The sequence below is a fragment of the Rhipicephalus sanguineus genome, chromosome 3 (assembly GCF_013339695.2).
Source record: "Rhipicephalus sanguineus isolate Rsan-2018 chromosome 3, BIME_Rsan_1.4, whole genome shotgun sequence".
NCBI lineage: Eukaryota > Metazoa > Arthropoda > Arachnida > Ixodida > Ixodidae > Rhipicephalus > Rhipicephalus sanguineus.
Window position 1 is genome coordinate 60,806,960 of NC_051178.1, and position 16,143 is coordinate 60,823,102.

Genomic DNA, 16,143 nt, shown 5'->3' on the forward strand with positions numbered 1-16,143 from the left:
CTTTTTGTAGGTTGTTGGGAAGATCCGTTTCAGATGCGTGGAATGTGAAAAGGAGCTCCTTTTAACTCTTCTGAATTGATCAGTTTCGTTTCCGCTCAGCCACGCGCGCTGAAGAAGACAGCGTCTTCCGTTCATTCTATATTAGGCGAGAATGTCAGTGCCCTTTTTGGGACGGCTTCCAACCGACAGTTGGCAATGTCCGGCGGGTTGCATAGGCGGGCATGTACACGTGCCGCGGCGTCTGGTTCTCTACGACATATGTATCCTGCTCCTCCTTCACATTCCTCAGGAAGTATAGCAATGCCTCTTATATTAATCAATCATTTCAATCAATCAATCATTTATTTATTTAACGTGCCCAGGAACAACCGTAAACTCCTTGTGCAGGCGCACACAAAAAAAAACAACAAAAATAAACAATACAATACAGAGAGTTTTCAAAATAAAAAGAGCAAAAACACGTAGACAAAGAGAAATGAACACAGAAGGGGAGCAGTAAAATAAGTCAACACGAGAAATATTGACGGGGAATAAAAAATTAGATTGCATATATACAACTATATGCGGAAAGACTTAGAAGGGAAGACTTTGTACATTGTGTCACACTATGTCAAAACAGTGCAAAGCTCGGATAAAAAGAATGATTGTGGACTATGAAAACGTCAAGATCAAGAAAATTAACATTAAAGAGACTTTGTATCCTGTGAACGGTAGAGTGTGGGAAGAAGCAGGCGGGTACATGAAACGGTCTGTTCTCTCTGGTTAACTTACGCGGAATTCGAAAATTAACACAAATGAGAAGTACAGGGCAGGATATGATACCGTGGACTAGCTTGTAAAGAAATAAGAGGTTAGAACGATTTCGTCGGCAGCGAAGTGATGGCAGCGATAATAATTCAGCAGTATTTGAACGAGATGCAGTCATTTTTAGCAAAGCGATGGTTATATATGCTGAGGGATTTTTTCTGGACTCGTTCAATGGTGTTACCGCTGGATTTAGCAATGCCAGTTCATATCACGGACCAGGGCTGGGCAGTATCGCGATACTCTTGTATTTCAGAGATACTTTTGAGTATCTGTATTTGTGTATCGAGATCATTTGAAAAATGTATTTGTATCTCAGTAGTGAAATACATTTACGATGTATCGTTTGTATCGCGATACTATGCAGGACACGAGCATCTCGTTTCATATTTTTTTGTCGGAAATTGAGGCGTGTTTCCAAGGGGGGAATAAGGTTTTTTTTGTTTGTTTGTTTCTGTACCAAGACAAACAAAGGCGCGCCGCCGGTCGCCGACAGAAAGGGCGGCGATGGTTTCCCCTCATGCACAGAATGGCCCATGTGGTAAAGCAGGCGACGCCGCAGACAGCAGAATACCGAAGTCTGTGTTGTCGGCCTCTGCCGAAGAAAGTCGCTGTCTCTGAAGGCCAGTGCAGCACGCCTAATTTTTTTCGGGTGGCAAGCGATTACTTCTTGACCCCCCGCGCGGATACCGCCTTGGACCAGAGGCTTTGCAATGCTTCGCGTGCTTTCAGTTCTCAAAGCGGCTGCACTTCTAAAAGCAGTTCCCGTTGTCGCAGCGGAAGTGACTAGAAGATGGCTATCTTTGTCGCGCTTTAGCCACCTCTCCAGCGTGCCGGGGTGCGTTCCTAATTGATCACAAGCGTGAAACGGTTTTTTGTGTGGTACCAGGCTCCCCCGCCGCCGGAGCCGACTTCGCCTGTTGCGGCTTGCTGAAATGGGTGCTGGTAGCGTCGGTGGTAGTGACAGCTTTATTGAAGAGTGACCCTTTCGGCCCAGGCGATGAGTGCTTGCTGTAGTTTGTGATGGGGCGCTCTGAGCAGCTGTCCCTGTTTCCACGCCTGTTTAGAGATGGCAGGAGCGACTTGGGAGGACTTAAACTCTCTCACTCCCAAACAACGTGATTTTAGGAAGCCAATCTTTGAATTATGCAGTTTCGACGCATTGGGTTCCATTGCGCGTAGGTAATTATGGCCGGCCTATATGGGCAACGGAATCCTCAGCCGTCTGGCCCGGCGCCGACAGGGCCAGACGGCTGACAATTCCGAAGATGGGGACCGCGACGGTCAGAACAACCCATGTGAGGGCGGAAGTGTTTCGGTATCTATATGACCCGAGAAGAGATATCGCCACGCTCCAAGGCTACCAGGCTATCAAGGCGGTATTTATTCACTATAACACGGATTTGTGCTCGTCTGCAGCGTTATATAGAGATTTTTCTTCTTTCGCAAGTCTTGTGCCGAGGCCGAACCGACACTGTCTAGAAGACAGCCTATTTGAGATGCTCACACAGCAGCCTTCTCAGCAACGCAGATATTATGTGCAAAATAAATGTTTGCTTTTTTCTTCAATTCACTGGTGTTCATTATTGATTCGAGTGATTTGCTAAGTGCTATCTCTAGCATAGCTCATTTTGTTGTCACCATGTATGTCGATTTCGGTGTTCAATGCTTGTTACTCTAGCTGTGACATAGTGTACTTTTATTGCAATTGGTACGTGTAATTATGTCATTATTGCTAATTATGTACTTTGTAACCCCCCTGTGTAATGTCTTAATGGCACTGAGGGTACTGTAATAAATAAATTAATTCACTGAAAGTATGAATGTGCTGTAACTTTACTTACAACATTATGCTGCACTTATAAATGTCTTTGCAGAGTATGAGCATCCTTGAAATGAAAAAAGTATTCCACTACCTGTATTGCTGTATCTGTATTCCGGAATACTTTTTTCGTCTTATTGCGAAAGTATCTCCGAAATATCTCGTTACGTCAAACGCAAATGTATCTCAGTATCTGTATTTTAGGCTTCCACTCCATGTATTTCGATATCTGTATTCCGGAATACTTTTCCGAGTATTTCTGCCCAGCCCTGTCACGGACGCATACTCAAGTTGTGGAAGACATATTGCCGTGTACAATTTGTGGAGGGCCATGGGAGACCTGAATTCTCGAGATATTCTACAAACACATCCGAGAAAACGAAGGCCCCGCATAGCAGCCCGCTTAACGTGAGCAGAAAAGTTTAACGCGCTGTCAACAACACCATCAAGATCACTGATCTCATAAACCTTGCATAAGAACACAGAATTGACAGAGTATTGAAATGACAGGCTAGATGTTTTGCGAGTGATAGACATGAATTTCGTCTTCGAGGTATTCAGAGAAAGGTTATTACCGTTGCACCATTTCGAAAAAGAGCGCAAGTCTGACTGCAGCAAGCGACAGTCGTTAACTGAATGAATTTCCTTAAAAATCTTGATGTCATCGGCATACAAGTGGAAAGAAGAATGACGAATGGCAAAAGAAACATCATTAACGTAAATTAAAAATAGGAGTGGGCCTAATACCGACCCTTGAGGGACCCCACTAGTCACTTTATACAAAGAAGACGTTTGGCCATTTACGGCTACATAATAATATCTATTGAGCAGATAGCTCTGCAGGAGATTTACAAACGACAAGTCAACGTCAAAGTGCACAAGTTTAACCATAATCAGTTTGTGGCTGACTACGTCAAAAGCCTTGCTCAGGTCAGAATAAATTACGTCAACCTGTCCTCTCTGAGAAATAGGTGTGGAGATCTGCGTCATGAAACTAGCGAGATTTGTGGTAGTTGAGCGGCCAGCGAGAAAACCATGTTGATTAGGAATCAATGAGTTTTTCACACTAAAAGACGATATGTTGTGAAGAGCCAGCTCGAAGATCTTTGATGTGGCTCATAGTAGAGAAATCGGGCGATAATTAGAAGCATCTGTTTTAGAGCCCGACTTAAATACTGCAAAAACACGAGCAGTTTTCCACATGCTAGCAAATGTGGAAGTGTCCAGGCAGTTATTAAATATCGTAGTCAGTACTGGGACGAATATATTACCATAGGCTTTTAGTATGGCGGAGGGCATTCCATCTGGCCTGCATGATAACGATGGTTTTAAGCGCTTAATGCATTCGCAGATAAGATTTTCATCCAGCGATAAAGCACTGGATGAGCTAACCACCTTGGGCTGTTGTCTGATATCAGTGCTGGAGTCTGAGGCCTTATAAACGGATGAGAAATGCGTGGCAAAATAGTCAGCGACGGCATGCACTTCTACCCCATTTGAGTCCAGTAGCCTGAAGGAGTCTCCGCTTTTGCTAGACCGTTTACGTGCATACTTCCAAAACTCAGCCGGCCTGACAGATGCGCTTTTTTCTAAGAATTCAATATACGAACTATGATTCCGTTTATATAGGCGTTTAGAAAGAGTTCGAAAGAAGCTGAACTCTTCCTTCCACTTGCTGGATGGAGAACATTTAGATTTCCTGTGCGCGTGATCTTTATGCTTCAGTGCACTGATAATTTGAGATGAGAACCAGTGGGGATATTTACGTTGTTTAGGTGTGTATTGGGGAATAAAGTTACGCATGCTGCTAAGTACAAGCTCCGTAAACCGATCAACCTGGTCATCAACATTTGGTTTGTCAGTAACCTGTGACCACTCAACGGTGGACAAGTGATGATAGAGGCCCGTGTAATCACCTCGCTTGAAGGCAAATCTCGGAGATTTGTTTACGTAACTGCTGAAGCTCGTTGTTTCGGCTGATGCGGATAATCTTACGTTAAGTGGTGACTTGAATTTGTCAGGACGTATAAGAGAGATGTCGGAGCGGTAAACTTCAAGGAGTTGATCGTTTGATAATAATAATAATAATAATAATAATAATAATAATAATAATAATAATAATAATAATAATAATAATAATAATAATAATCAAATCAAACGTTTATTTAACGTGCCCAGGAACAACCGTAAAGTCTTTGTACTGGCGCACGAAAAAAAAACAAAAAAAAAAAACAAAGGCCAACATGCATAATAAAATATCAGGGATAAAAAACGTTATAAAATTGCACATATACAACTATGCGCAGGAAAAAATGTCAACAGTGTACGAGGCTATGTATGTACAGTGAAAAGCTCGGAGCAGAACAACGGCTGGGAGCTGTGAAAAACATCGAGCTCCAAAAAGTAAGCATTGTAAAGACGTTGTATCCTGCCAGTGGTCGAAAAAAATGTCAACAGTGTACGAGGCTATGTAAGTACAGTGCAAAGCTCGGAGCAGAACAACGACTGGGAGCTGTGAAAAACATCGAGCTCCAAGAAGTAAGCATTGCAAAGACGTTGCATCCTGCCAATGGTCGAATGTTCACAGAGGCAGGCGGTTGCATGAAAAGGTCTATTCTCTCTGGTCAGCTGACGTGGAATTCGGAAATTAAGACAGTTGAACAGTACAGGGCAGGATATGATATGATACCATGCTCAAGCTTGTAAAGACATAACAGATCAGCGCGATTTCGTCGGCAGCAAAGTGATGGCAATGATAATAATCCAGCAGCGTTAGAACGAGATCCAGAGTCATTTCTAGCGAAATGATGGTTGTAAATGCTTAGAAATTTTTTCTGGACTCGCTCAATGGCGTTGCTGCTGGAATTAGGAAGGCCATTCCAGATCACAGATGCACACTCAAGTTGAGGAATAAATAGCGTGGTGTACAATTTTCGGAAGGGCATTGGAGAACGGAATTCTCTAGATATTCTGCAAACACAGCCTAGGGTGCGAAGACCCCGCAAAGCAACACGCTTAGGGAGAGCACAAAAGTGTAAGGGGCTATCAAAAAGAACACCTAGATCATTGATCTCACATACCTTACACAACGACACAGAATTGACACAATATTGAATATTGATAGAATATATGGCACACTAGATGTTTTTCGAGTGAAACTCAGTACCTTGGTTTTTGAAATATTTAGGGAGAGGTTATTGCTCCTGCAACATTCAGAAAAAGAACACAAACCAGATTGCAGCAAGCGACAGTCGATAACTGAATGAATTTCCCTAGATATCTTTAAGTCATCGGCATACAAAAGGAAAGAAGAATTCCGAATGACAGAAGATACATCATTAACATAAATTAAAAAGAGGAGTGGGCCCAGTAGTGACCCTTGAGGAACCCCACTAGTGCTTTGTACAAAGAGGACGTTTGGCCATTAACGGCAACATAACATGATCTATCAAGAAGATAGCTATGAAGGAGATTCACAATTGAAGAATCAACATCAAAGTGTGCAAGTTTATCCACAAACAGCGATTGGCTGACAGCGTAAAAAGCTTTGCTGAGGTCACAGTAAATAGCGTCAACCTGTCCTCTCTGCGAAATAGGCGTGGAGACTTGCATCATGAAACTGGCAAGATTAGTGACAGTTGAGCGGCCAGCGTGAAACCCATGCTGATTCACAATCAATGAATTTTTCACATCAAAAGACAATATTTTGTAAAGATCAAGCTCAAAGATTTTGGATGCGGCACAAAGAAGGGAAATAGGGCGGTAGTTCGAGACGTAGCTTTTACAGCGAGACTTAAATACTGGGAAAACACGAGCAGTTTTCCACATGCTAGTAAAAGTTGAAGCATGCAGACACTTATTAAATATGGTAGTAATTACTGGTACAAGTATACTGCCATAGGCTTTTAGTATGGCAGAGGGGATGTCATCTGGGCCAGTTGAAAACGATGGTTGCAAGCGCTTAATGCATTCTGAAATGGAATCTTCATCTAGCGACCCAACATCAGCTGTGCCAACTGCCTTAACCTGTCGACCATTACTAGCTACAGAGGCTGGGGACTTATAAACAGATGAGAAATGCATGGCAAAACAGTCAGCAACGGTGATAATAATAATAATAATCAATCAACCAATCAATCAATCATTTATTTAACGTGCCCAGGAACAACCGTGAGGTCTTTGTGCAGGCGCACGCAAAAAAAACAATAAAAATAAACAATACAATACAGACAGTCTTCAGAAATAAAAAGAGCAAAAACACGTTGACAAAGAGAAATTAACACAAAAGGGGAGGAATAAAATAAGACAACATGAGAAATATTGAAGGGGAATATAAAATTAGATTGCATATATACAACTATGCGGAAAGACGGAGAAGGGAAGACTAAATTGTGCCATACTATGTCAAAACAGTGCAAAGCTCGGATAAAAACAGTGATTGTGGACTATGAAAAACGTCAAGATCAAGAAAATTAATATTATAAAGACTTTTTATTCTGTGAACGGTAGAGTGTTGGAAGAATCAGGCGGGTACATGAAACGGTCTCTTCTCTCTGGTTAATTTACGCGGAATTCGAAAATTAACACAATTGAGAAGTACAGGGCAGGATATGATACCGTGGACTAGCTTGTAAAGAAATAAGAGGTCAGTACGATTTCGTCGGCAGTGAAGTGATGGCAGCGATAATAATTGAGCAGTATTTGAACGAGATCCAGAGTCATTTTTAGAAAATGGATGATTATATATGCTGAGGAATTTTTTCTGGACTCGTTCAATGGTGTTACCGCTGGATTGAGCAATGCCATTCCATATCACGGACGCATACTCAAGTTGTGGAAGACATATTGCCGTGTACAATTTGTGGAGGGCCATGGGAGACCTGAATTCTCGAGATATTCTACAAACACATCCGAGAGAACGAAGGCCCCGCATAGCAGCCCGCTTAACGTGAGCAGAAAAGTTTAACGTGCTGTCAACAACAACACCAAGATCACTGATCTCATAAACCTTGCATAAGAACACAGAATTGACAGAGTATTGAAATGACAGGCTAGATGTTTTGCGAGTGATAGACATGAATTTCGTCTTCGAGGTATTCAGAGAAAGGTTATTACCGTTGCACCATTTCGAAAAAGAGCGCAAGTCTGACTGCAGCAAGCGACAGTCGTTAACTGAATGAATTTCCTTAAAAATCTTGATGTCATCGGCATACAGGAAGAAAGAAGAATTACGAATGGCAAAAGAAACATCATTAACGTAAATTAAAAATAGGAGTGGGCTTAATACCGACCCTTGAAGGACCCCACTAATCACTTTATACAAAGAAGACGTTTGGCCATTTACAGCTACATAACAATATCTATTGAGCAGATAGCTCTGCAGGAGATCCGCTACTGACAAGTCAACATCAAAGTGCGCAAGTTTAACCATAGTCAGTGTGTGGCTGACTACGTCAAAAGCCTTGCTCAGGTCACAGTAAATTACGTCAACCTGTCCTCTCTGAGAAATAGGTGTGGAGATCTGCGTCATGAAACTAGCAAGATTTGCGGTAGTTGAGCGGCCAGCGAGAAAACCATGTTGATTAGGAATCAATGAGTTTTTCATACTAAAAGACAATATGTCGTGAAGAGCCAGCTCGAAGATCTTTGATGTGGCTCATAGTAGAGAAATCGGGCGATGATTAGAAGCATCTGTTTTAGAGCCCGACTTAAATACTGCAAGAACACGAGCAGTTTTCCACATGCTAGGAAATGTGGAAGTGTCCAGGCAGTTATTAAATATCATAGTCAGTACTGGGACAAATATACTACCATAAGCTTTTAGTATGGCGGAGGGGATGCCATCTGGCCTGCATGATAAGGATGGTTTTAAGCGCTTAATGCATTCGCAGATAAGATTTTCATCCAGCGATAAAGCACTGGATGAGCTAACCACCTTGGGCTGTTGTCTGATATCAGTGCTGGAGTCTGAGGCCTTATAAACGGATGAGAAATGCGTGGCAAAACAGTCAGCGACGGCATGCACTTCTACCCCATTTGAGTCCAGTAGCCTGAAGGACTCTCCGCTTTTGCTAGACCGTTTACGTGCATACTTCCAAAACTCAGCCGGCCTGACAGATGCGCTTTTAAATGCGAAGCATTTCTTAGCGAACCTCTGGCACTTTGAGCGTTTCTATCTACGTATCTATCTATCTATCTATCTAGCCGCCTACGTCTGGGTGCTCTCATGATCGCCTCCTTTACTTGGTGTAGACCAAAATTTGCATGGGAGGGTAAGAGGACTTGACGAATATCATTGCCGGGTCATGACATGAATAACGTTAAAATCCTGTCGCGTATGTCGTCAAACACTTTCCACCAGACACGTGTGGCACATACCCGTTTAGCACGGGCCGCGGTGTACGGGTATGCGCCACAGGTGATTGACAGTTTATATCTACCCAGGAACGGCCACAACAGACATTGGTAACTTAAATGCTAGAGCGGTAAGGAAAACCAACATCGGCAGCGTTGACTCAACGAATGGAAATAATGAAAATTAGGATCCCAGCAGGAATCGAACCCAAGCATTCTGCGTGGCAATCAGGTATTCTACCACTGAGCCACGTCAGGTGTATAAACTGGCTTGGAAAAATAGCCTACGCAGGCGTAATATCGGTGCAACGTCAATTGTGGTTGTGGTGCTGGCTATCTAATTTTACAAGAAAGCAATAAACACTACATGATGCTCCTACGATGTGTACTCCTACGATACAGGCGTCATATCAGATTAACGTCCGTAGTTCCAGTGTTGGCTCCGCTTTTATAGCAGTCTAATAAACATTACGTTAGTATTCCTATGATTCAGCAAGCTATATTGAAGCATTGCTCGACGCCGGAGGAATACATTAACGAAAGTTACATATGATATCCACATCACCGCACCGTAAAGTGCACTTTGTCCACCAGAACGACGCAGTGTCCTCTTCATTTCTTACGAGGCTGGGCGATGGTCTCATGCTGACCGAGGATGATGCCAGATTGATTGACAGCCGCTTTGTAGACTAGGCTACGTAGACCACATACGCCCAGGTAGTCTACGAATACAGGGAACACCATGTACTGATGTTGGTCTACGTAGCACTATCTAGGCCTACCAGCCTCGACGGCCTATACCTCACCAACGCGAAGGGTTGCTGCAGGTTCCGACATGTCACCGGCTCTGTCAACACACAATTTGTCGACGAAATGACCGAGGCATTCACGAATTCCAACAGCTCTACTATACCACATACTTCACTACACATGGACCCCTCGTCATCACGATCACGATCGGATCCTATAACAAGTCATGACCAGCTGCTGGTGCTCACTGATCACGGTGATGATGTCCTTGTTCAAGAACTGTCAAGAACGTCTTGCACACATGCACACGGGTTCATGAAACGTGAGTGCGTTCTCGGGACACGTATAAGCACTACATATCAGCTTACTGCTTCTGGTGTTGTTAATACCCGCGTTGCCATTGGCAGCGTTACCCAACCGTAAACAACGGGTATATAACACATATGCGGCTCTTCAACATATATATGTGTGCGTATGAAATTTTATACAAATCTTCAGCGTCATTTTGTAACGTGTCGCTTAGTAAAAATAGTTCCGCCACAGTCACCTACCCACTGCATGCTTCGCATAACAGCGACTCCCACGGTACGTGGGATCTGCCGAATTTTTTTTTCTAAGAATTCAATATACGAACTATGATTCCGTTTATATAGGCGTTTAGAAAGAGTTCGAAAGAAGCTGAACTCTTCCTTCCACTTGCTGGATGGAGAACATTTAGATTTCCTGTGCGCGTGATCTTTATGCTTCAGTGCACTGATAATTTGAGATGAGAACCAGTGGGGATATTTACGTTGTTTAGGTGTGTATTGGGGAATAAAATTACGCATGCTGCTAAGTACAAGCTCCGTAAACCGATCAACCTGGTCATCAACATTTGGTTTGTCAGTAACCTGTGACCACTCAACGGTGGACAAGTGATGATAGAGGCCCGTGTAATCACCTCGCTTGAAGGCAAATCTGGGAGATTTGTTTACGTAACTGCTGAAGCTCGTTGTTTCGGCTAAGTGGTGGGTGGAATTTGTCAGGACGTACAAGAGAGATGTCGGAGCGGGAAACTTCAAGGGGTTGATCGTTTGACACACACAGGTCTAAGACGTTGCCACTGGAGTTGACGACTGAGTTATGTTGCGGTAGGGAATTAAACGCCAGAAATTCCAAGAGGAGGCTGCACTTTTTCTCTATGAAATGATTGTAATGAGAAAAGGTAAGCGTGCTCCGGTCAATTCCAGGTGCATTGAAATCCCCAAGAACAATAATTCTGTGCCCACTATGAGAAGATACCACAAGTTCAATGGAAGGCATGACATCATGAAACGAGGCAAGGGACATGCTGGGCGGTGTTATGCAGGTTTCGTGGGTTGCGGTTTCTTTCAGTTGAGGCAAGGCCTCTGACCGGGAAAGGAAGGAGCCATTTTTTTTAGTGCACACACAACAAAAATAACTTTATCACTCACGAAAAAGAGAAAGCAGAAAAAATTGGCCGCGTATCTGCGTGCTTCGCTGCAAATGTCGTGTAAAGACGATAGAAGAGGCGCTGTGTGAGATATGGACGTCATCTGGCAATACGTCGGGAAACATGAGTGCTGTGTTGCGTGCTGGTAGTCCCGGCGCAGCAGCAGGCGAAGACCGGCGGTGACCAACGCGACCGGCGGGGACGCCAGCCAGCCCGAAAACGCGGTTTGGCGCGAAGCGCTGAAGCAGAGAAACGTCCGCACTCAACGAGTACTCTCCACACACTCTTTTATTTACACGTCGCCTGGGTAAAACAGGAACGCCAGAGCGGCACCCACAACCGGCAGCCTGAAGGCCGCCCACAACGCTGCTTTTTCATTTTTTAAATATTTTTTTCACCTTCTTGGCCTTCTCAAAACTAAAGTTTTTCAACACCAACCCATGGCATTCGTACAGTGCAATACAGAACCGAAACCGAAACACAACAATGAGCTCGTGCGAAGGGCACGGAGGAAGGCAAATTTCAGCGCAGTCGCATTTTCAGCTTTGTTGAAACAGCGCTCACTAGACGACGACGAAGTAAAAGAAGGCACAGGACAGGCGCTGCCTGTCCTGAGCCTTCTTTTACTTCGTCGTCGTCTAGTGAGCGCTGTTTCAACAAAAATGAACGCATACCAACTCGCTCAAGCTTCCATTCTTATGCATTTTCAGCGCAGCTTAAGAAACTAGGGTCCTTAAAATTACGTATGTATGCATTTTCTAATAAAGGAACACGCCACCTAATACTTACCTAGTGATGTTGCACCTCAGATATGCATGATATTTACGTTTTGATCGACAACGTTCACAAGTATGAACAGCCGTACCAGTTCAAGACGGCTGGCCCTTGGGCAAGTGGTTCAACTTTGGCCGAGTGGCTGAATCGAGGGACGTGCCGACAAACAGAAAGACAGACAGACAGAAAGACAGACCAAAATTTCTGCGTTTAAGTTCCCCAAGAAAGACTATCGTCTTTAAAAGATACAAGCAACTGTAACACGAAGAGTCAAGCTCAGCCTACGTTAACGCTATAGCGACCGGTGCACTAACCAAAGACGGTTCCGCGGACCGTTAAAGGAAAGGATGACAGTCACCGGTTATAGCGACGCTTGAGTGGACGTGAGCGGCGGTCTCGTTGTTGGTGGGCGCTTGCGTTGGCGGCGAGGGCCTTCGTTGAGCGAACGAGGAGTCGAGTCGTCGCAGAGGTCGTAGAAGGCAGCATCCTCAGGCACAGGATGCCGACGACCTCCCAGCCCACGTACGCAGCATGGAGGTTGGTGGTAGGCACTCGGACTCGTCCCGTGGCAGGCAACCGGCAGCAGGAACCCACTCCCCCAACCGGGACGGCTAAGTCTGCTCCACACGAACCGGAACCAGCTGGTCGGACGGCGGGAACACCTCGTACCCACGAAACGCCCGTTTCCGAGGCCGTCTGGAGAGCCTTCGACGCTGTCGGGCCCTTCGTGTTCGGCTCCGTAAGCCGACGACACTGACCCTGGCACCAGCGTGTTCTCCTTCCGGCCTCTCCGAGTCCGTCTGCCTCGCGTTCTAGCCCGTCGTCGTCTTCTTCCCCGTCGCTGTGCCACCATCCGATTGGTTCTCGTGCCATTTCCCTCGTCCGCTTACACGTGCCATTCCCCGCCGACGTCGTTCTTTTCTACTCGCCGCACGTGTCTGTTGTGTGGTGTCTCTGTCGTGTCACACTACCGCGTTTGCAGCACTCGCGACACCACAACACAGCACCGAGTACACCGCACCGTCGTACTGATCTTACACTCACCGATCACAGGCGGTAAATAGAAACATCCAATCAACAATTTTTCACTGTGCTCAAGTTTGGTTTCTAGCCAAATAGATTCTTCGATAGTTTCTAGGTCTTTCCTTCTAACAGATTTCAGTGAATTGTCAATGGCAATCAGCACGCCACCGCCTTTCTGTTTGGTTTCACTGAAATCTCGGTCACTGCGGAAGCTGGTGTAGGTCGGGGGAAAAAAGTCAGATGAGGGAATTTCCTTGCCTAGCCAGGTTTCAGAAATAGCAATAATAGGAAAAGAATACGAAAGAACATTAGAGAAAAACTTGCGTGTCTTGGTACGTAGACCACGAGTATTTTGGTAGAATATGTCTACGTTACACGGCACCTTCGATTCCAGTCATTTGCTCAGAGGGATGAAGCATGTCATCGCGCAGCTCCCCACGAAATGGCTTGAAGAGGCATCCGAGTGGCCACATCGAAGGGTCATTCAGGCGTAGTAGTGTTTCCTTGTCGACTTCGATGTAGAACGAAGAATAGGACTGAAATTTGGTTTGAAGTCGCCGGCAGAAGATGGGAGACAGATCCAATGAAGCAATATGTTTTTTGATGTCAGCAGCAGTGGTGTCCGGGCTCAACTTCGTAACAAAAATGGCCTTTGGCCAATGTGGCCGTTGTGGCCGTTGAGCTACAGATATATTCGATGCTGTCAGAGCTCCAAATGAGGCGGGTTTCTTCTTTCTTTCCCCCTCAGTCACCGCTGCATAAGAGGCTGTCGCAGGCATCACACTGCCACGCTCAGACGTGTCTACGTCAGCTGGCGGCGAATTCGAAGATGAAAGAGTTTTGGAGAGAGGTGGTTCAGAGCAGGCAGGTTGCTCGGAAGTCACTGATCGGTCACCGATCACATGCGCTGGGGGGATCACATGTGCCTTCACTGCCACTCCGGCCGTGCGGCGCGTCAGCTCCTCACACAGGAAGCGGACCTCTGCACGAAGGGAGGCGACCACGCGGTCTTGTTGTTCAACACCGCGGGAATGATCCTTACGGAGGCGCTCGTTTTCTTCGCGTAGTTGGGATACCTCGTCGCTGAGGAACGAGATTCCGTCCAACGCGTCGAGGAGAAGGCGGCGCAGCCCGGCGAGATCGCCACCCGGAGGTGTGCACGTCGAGAGGGAACCGGTTTGAGAGCTGCAATGCTCATCGCTGCACGCCGCCGAGTTGTCTTCGCTAGGCTTACCAGCAGCACGGCTCAGATCACATAAATTGCAGCAAAACGAGCGCGATCCAGACTGCAGAAGTTGCAGCTCTTCATCAGGCCAGGTTGCACACTTCGCATGAACACGTTTAGAGCAATTTTCACAGCGGAAAAACTGCTGCTTACCGAAAAACGGGCCGCAGCATAGCAAGCATGCATCCCGACTGGGAGCCATGGTGAATAATAATAATAATAATAATAATAATAATAATAATAATAATAATAATAATAATAATAATAATAATAATAATAATAATAATTATTATTAGTATTATTGTTATTATTATTTATTGTTATTATTATTATGAAATCAATCAAAAAGTAACGATAATAATTATTAGGTAATTTGCATAAAATACATCATTGTGACGGAAACAGATATCATGCATGTATATGGGTACGATCATTCTGGAAATTCCTCAGGGCACATGGAAAGGCTGTAAGCACTACCACTTGTTCTTTGAGCGCCGTGGTAGCCAGCGCGGTGGCCGCCACTCCTGCCGGTACGCTTCTGATTGGCCGAAATCAGCTTTTTATGGAACGCCGTTGACAAGAACATTGACAATACGAGAAAGACGATATGTAAAAGTCTTAGATGCAGGCTAGCTAGGCGTTCCAACTGAAATGGCAAGACATACCTGTCATATACGTGTCCATATTCTATATTTGGCAGTGCTGCATCCATTCAGACTGTGGTTAATCTCTTCACCTAGCCGACGAGAGCGGTACAAAAGTACTACTGCAGCGTGACATATCGTTGGCTGATGACTACGTAAACGCTGCCAATAAAGGTGACTGACAAGATGCTCGCCGCGTACCAAGCTTTCATATACCAAAAGTTCATTGCTTATGGAGCTAGTGAGGACTGAGAAACACGCAGAAAAAAACATCCTCTACTTTCTTTGCAATCATCATAACCACGGCGCATTAAAGGCCAACTCCGGCGATTTTTCGACCATGTCAATGTAATGGTGTTTCTATGTTTTTGAGACGCTCCTGTCACGGACCCGGTAGTAGAAATATGCGGCGTATTGCGCAATAATTTTAAATAAGTAAGAAAGCGCAACACCGAAACTAAACCAAGCATTCTCTGTTCGCGTGACGTAAAACTTGGTAAAAACCAGAAATTGCGCAAGGCATGCCGGTCCCGCCAGGGCGGAGTTTGAAAGATGCGAAAGCGGCCAAAAACAGACGCTTAGCGGAAAGGTGACCACGACGCGATTGCCGTAACGCGTCTGTGACTGACCTTGCCGCGTGCACATGCTCTTCGGAGCTGTCGAACAATGAGAGCTGCGATTAAGGCGTATTTGGAGGCTAATTACAATAGTCATACCAACACGATGAAGTACAACATACCTGTTTCTTAGAGTTAATATACTGACTCTAGAGGAAAAGCTCCCAATAGGGCCCATGCATTGAAACCTATAACCGCATGGGTTCCGCCATGATGGAACAAAACGATCGTTGTCAGCGTTGCCAGACCCTGAGACGCTCGCTATATTTGACGGTAGTAATCAGTTTTAATCTACCAACCTAAGCCAGCTACGCGCTGTTCAGAGAACATCAGCTGTGTTTTGATGCGTGAAGCCGTGTGTTAGTGTACGGTTGTCTGTGCAGCTGGTCTGGTTGATAACCTGGGACGTTAAACCCCAGATATCAATTATCCGGTTGATAACAGTTAAAATTTCCACCTGTTTGTGCATAGCTTTTTCTAGGCACTCCCTACCAAAGTTTCTCCGTTCGCTGGCACAAAGGTCACTCGACAGATTCGCAACTCGAAGCAATGTCCGTAGGCCGTGGTCGCGCGCTGATTCGACTTGCAATGGCGAGACACCTGTATCCACGTTCTTTTTCAGCTCATTGCTGCCGTACTTCAGCGCAGAGAGCCGTAAAGCAGAAAAATGTCGATTG